Here is a 5667-nt window from a genome sequence, read left to right as displayed (position 1 = left end):
ACTCAAGCACGCTCGCCACGGATACGCCGGGCAAGCTGGATGTCCTTGGGCATGATGGTGACCCTCTTGGCGTGGATGGCGCACAAATTGGTGTCCTCGAAGAGCCCCACCAGGTAAGCCTCGCTGGCCTCCTGCAGCGCCATGACGGCCGAGCTCTGGAAGCGCAAGTCTGTCTTGAAGTCCTGGGCGATCTCTCGCACCAGGCGCTGGAAGGGCAGCTTGCGGATAAGCAGCTCGGTACTTTTCTGGTAGCGCCTGATTTCTCGCAGCGCGACAGTGCCAGGGCGGTAGCGATGTGGCTTCTTCACTCCCCCCGTGGCCGGCGCGCTCTTGCGAGCCGCCTTGGTGGCCAGCTGCTTGCGCGGCGCTTTGCCTCCAGTAGATTTACGAGCCGTCTGCTTCGTGCGCGCCATCGTGGTCCGTCTGCGCGTGCTTTTTTTTTTTTTTTTTTTTTTTTTTTTTTTTTTTTTTAGACCACAGCCCCTCCACGCTGAAGTCAGTCTCACACAGCCGAAGTGTTTGTGAGCCCTGCTAACCAAATGGGAATGATTTGACTTGAGGGAATTGATGCGTGCCAGGTGGGACCTATACGCTTAAGTAGACAATATATAAAACTGCCATTGACTCCTCCCGCTCCTGGGAGGGAGGGGGAGGAGTCATGGCGACGTGCGTCTGGCGCGATAAAGCCTGTAGTAGTGCGAACTTAGCACTCCTACAGCCTATGGGGTATAGCAAAGGGTTAGGCAACAGTAAACCAGCGACGCACTGGAGGAAACCTGTTACCTGTAATCTGAAAAGCTAGCGCGACCGATGGGAAAATATGGACGCGGAAGAGGTATAGTAGGCTATAACCTTTCCAGGTGGGATTCCTGGAAAAGCTATGTTGGTGCTCTCCGAGCAAATACACAGCAGGGTTGTGCGAATTTGACAATTGCCTCGGTGACACCGAGGGCGGCAGGAACTCCTGGCGCGACCTGCAACTAAAAGTAGAAACACATATATACAACACTCTATAATTAGTAGGAGTGGAGGGGATACTGGGTTGGCATTGGCATGCCAATGCAGCATCTATGAAGCACTGAAGCACTGGTGCTGTGGTTGGCGTCACTGTGCAATAATTGAGAAAATGGGAATGAATTTTTACGATGGTTGACTATTATTATTATTACAACTACTAGGGAGATGTTGATATACACTATGGGGGGATGTTAGGATGCGAAAGAGTGAAGCACTAAAATAATTTGGAAGGGCATGATAACGTGGCTGTTGCACTATGTGGCTGCGGGAACCATGGCAGGATCTTGGTGCCATCTCCCCTGCTGACAGGCACTGTGGGCGGCGTCTCTGTGAGCTCCCCTGGCGGTGCAGGGGGGGGGGGGACGAAGCACTTCCTGGTGGTAAAGATGTCAGGGTATAGGGAGAGAAATTACGTTGTAAAATTAGAACTAAAACACTAATAACACTAATAATGAAAGAGGGAAAAAATTCGTAGAATTAAAGCTGAGCGATGCCGCTGAGTTTTTAACAGTTTATCTTAAAGTGTTTGCAATGCGCCGGGCGCAGTTATGTACTATGACGGCACGAGTGTTTTCTGCTGATTATTTTGGTGTTTTTTATTTGTTTCTGCGTTGAATATTGCAGAAGTTATTTACATTTTAGTGAATCGATGCGTGACAAGTTTTTGGTTCCTGAAGTTTTCTGAACAGTCCGCAACGAGCTACAGCTACCCCGAGGCCACGCCCCCTGCGCGCGGCCAGCCAATCAGTGCTGGTGCGGACCACGGTGATTTTTCGACACATTCAGGGCGGTTTCTCGCATAGAATATGCTTTGGCCTTTTGTATTTTCGTACATCTTCTGGGTGATAACGACCTAGCCTGTTTATTAGGGGATTTGTGTGTGATTCCACTGTTTTATAAAAGGCTACAGCTTGTTTAATAAACTGTTCGTGCATGGTGTCTATGCGAATCTCTGTGTGTACTCTCTTCATGGGAGCATAGTTAGGCACATGCGCGATTTTTCTAAGAGCCTTATTCTGCACCACCTGCAGTTTATTTAAGTGCGTTTTCGCTGCGTAGCCCCACGCTGGAGCCGCATAGGTCATGATGGGTTTCACGCAGGCTGTGTACAGTAATTTGCTATTTTTAATGCTTAGACTTCCCTTGTGGTTTAAGAGAGGATATAAAGTTGCCAGTCTTGCATTCGCGAGTGCTTGTTTATTCGATACCTGTTTGCTCCAAGTTAGGCTCTTATCCATGTGGACTCCCAGGTATTTGACACAGGTTTTGTAGTGTATATTGTTGTTAAAGAGGCGTAGCTGAGGTAGGTTTGCCGGTACCTTCCGGCGTGTAAAGACGATCGCCTCACATTTGTCGACATTGATAGCTGTTCTCCAATCTGTGAACCACGATTCTAACAGATTCAGTGATTCTTGTAGGCGCCTGACTGCTTGTTGCGATTGAGTTGAACTAGCATACAACATGGTGTCATCCGCAAAACACGCGATGTTGGCTCTGGGCAGTTTCGGTAAGTCAGAGACATATATATTGAAGAGCATGGGGCCAAGTACACTGCCTTGTGGTACACCAGCTAATATTTTACGTGGAGTAGATGTGGCTCCTGGGATGCTTGCACGAAAAGATCGTTTACTTAGGTATGCGTCCAAGGTTTTTATATACGTATCTGGGAGTTTTATGGCTTGGAGTTTGTATAAAAGTCCGTCATGCCAGACACGATCGAAGGCCTTTTCAATATCGAGGAAGACTGCCGCGGTGTAGTGGCGCCAGTCAAAGGCCTGTGTTATATGCTCAACTATTCTAACGAGCTGTTGAGTGGTGGAGTGGCGAGCTCTAAAGCCAAATTGATAGTCTGGGAGCACTTGTTGCTCTTCCAGGTGTAATTGGATGCGGCGTGCTATTATTTTCTCAGCTACTTTCGAGATGGTGTTGAGCAGGCTTATTGGTCGGTAGCTGGACGGGAGTTGCGGATTTTTGCCAGGCTTGGGAAGCAGAATGATTTTTGCCTCCTTCCAATTGTTAGGCCAGGAGTTGGTGAGAAGGATGCCATTTATGCAGGCTGCTATTGCTTGAAGAGCTGGGATTTTGAGGTGTTTTAGGACAAGGGAAGGGATTTTATCTGTTCCTGGAGCTTTATTAGTCTTCAGAGATTTTATGATTCTTCTGACTTCCGCTTCTGTTGTTAGAAGGGGTTCTGAGGTTGCAGGTGTGAGTCGCATGGCCGCTACTTGCTCCGTTATTAGGAGGGAGTGGGGGGGATTGTTTGGTAGGATGTTGGGTTGGAAGGCCTGTTCTTGGCAGTCAGCAAGTACTGTAGCTTTATCTTTAGGCGAGAAAGCCATGTTTCCAGTAGGAAGTTGGATAGGCGGGATAATTGTGGGCTTGGAGGACAGGTTTTTCGCCACTTTCCAGAGTGTGTTGTTGGCTGTAGAGAGCTGTTGCACTTTCGCATCCCATTGAGTGGCTCGATGTACACTAAGTTTGGCTTGAAATTCATTGTACAGGTCGGTGTATACCTTCTTGAGCGCTGGGCATCTGTTGCGTTGCCATCGGCGCTTCGCCTGGTTTTTGGCTGTGATTAGCTGTTTTAGTTGCGGGGGGAGGGCAGTAGCATCCACTTTCTTTTTCGAGGTTGGAATGAAAGTATTTATTGCTTGGGATAGGGTCCTAGATAATTTGGCAGAGTACTGCTGCAAGTCCGCAGCCACTGTAATGGTAGGAACAGGGAATAGGTTATTTTCTATAAAGGAGTTGAGTCGCGGCCAGTCTGCTTTGCGGAAATTATAGGTGCGTTTGGTTTGGGCGGTTTTTGTGTAAACATCTTCAAGTGTAGCAATGACTGGTAGATGGTCTGAGTGCAGCTCGTGGATTACTTCAAGTTCGTAGATGAAATTTGTGTTATAATAAATGGTGAAATCTAGGATATCAGGATATTGCCTGGGATTTTCAGGATAGCGGGTAGGATGGTAGGGAGCGCAGACCATGTATTGGTGTAGCTGCTGGTGTGCACAGTTTTGTTAAAGCTGTGGTGCACTGCGATTGGCCCGGCATCTCCATTGGCTGGCGAGAACAGCCAATCACAGCACAGAAGTCGATCCATAGAAACTAACGACAGAGGCGGCCGAGCAGCACTTCCATCACAGCTACCGAGTCGAGAGCATCGTCGGAGTGCGGCCCTGCCTCCTCTCTGCGCATCGCTTCGATTCTTAGCTCGCGGACACAAGAGTGACAGCCGGCCTGAGGGAAGTTATAAATCCCGAACGGCCACCTCGAGCCTAGCCCGTTTGGGTCAGCGGCGAGTCCTCTTACAGCGTAATAGATTTACAACACTTTCTTCAGACTGCCCCTAAAGAACACCGAACACAGGACACACCCGTGGCTTCCTGCCCCTCCCGCGACCGGGCCTTAGGGCCGGCCCTGAGGGGGGTTGGCGGAATGAGCGAGCAGGGACCCCCAGCCAAGTCCATGCCAGACAAAACACCACCCGGCGCAGCCTATCCTGGCGGCAGTTTTCAGTCCGTTAGGCACGGCACCATAAATTTAATCGTTTCCTCCCAGGACAACACGGACGCAACCATGGACACAGGCACATACCCCGACTCAGACTGCGATTCTGTTACCTCCAGGACCTCGGTTAATTCCATGACAGTATCAGCGGAATTGTACGCAGCATTTTTACGAGACAGTGCAAGGATGGACAGGGAGCACCCCGAGAATACCCAAGGATGGCAACACGAAACCAAAAGACAACGGAAAATTCCGCAGGCGACCACGCCGCGGCCCCTTGCGGTCTCGAACCGTTACGAGCCGCTCGCTGACACAGCGGGCCCCCCCTCCACCCCCACGGCAGGGTCAGCTCTAGATTCAACATCTCCCGCAACTCAGTCCACACACGGCGCTACTACACGTGAGCCTGCATCCGCAGTTGCGACCGCACAGAATTTTTCATCACCGAACATTGCAGGCCCCACAGGCACACAGGGCACAGCAGCACAGCCTGCCACCCCGCGCGCCAAGCGAATTAACAAGCACGCTCTGAGGCTGGTAGTACCTGATACCAGTCTTTACAACCAGCTCGTCACTCGCGTGCGAGCCTTGGCCCCTGGCGGCGCACAACTAGCCCTTGTGCGGGAGGGGCTTCAGATCGCGTGCGAGACCGAGCAGGCATACCACCTGATTAAACAGTATCTTGAATCGGCCCCTATACCATTCTACACCTTCAGCACGGCCTCAGAGCTGCCACAAAAAGTGGTAATTAAAATGCCAAAGCAGACTCCCACAGCCGCAATCAAAGAGGACCTCGAGGCGCGCGGGTATTCAGTCCTGGACGTTTACCAATTCAAGGCACGAACCACTGACCCTGTCGACCCAACTCACTCCTGGGAGGAGCCCCTTCCCCGCTTCTGCGTAACGGCTAGCAAGAACGACACCCTGCCGCCTCTCACGACACTATCTGTGATCAACATGACGAGAGTAGTCGTTACTCAGTATAAAAAACGAGTATCTGATGTCGCCCAGTGCAAAAACTGCTGGCAGTTTTCGCACACCAAAAACTTCTGCCGCCTGGCGACACGTTGTCAACACTGCGCCGGGCCCCATACTCACGCCGCCTGTCCACATCTCGATAAAAACCCTAATTGCGCAAATTGCAAA

This window comes from Bacillus rossius, unplaced genomic scaffold (genome assembly GCF_032445375.1).
Source record: "Bacillus rossius redtenbacheri isolate Brsri unplaced genomic scaffold, Brsri_v3 Brsri_v3_scf36, whole genome shotgun sequence".
Classification (NCBI taxonomy): Eukaryota; Metazoa; Arthropoda; class Insecta; order Phasmatodea; family Bacillidae; genus Bacillus; species Bacillus rossius.
Note: the sequence above shows the minus strand (reverse complement) of the source record.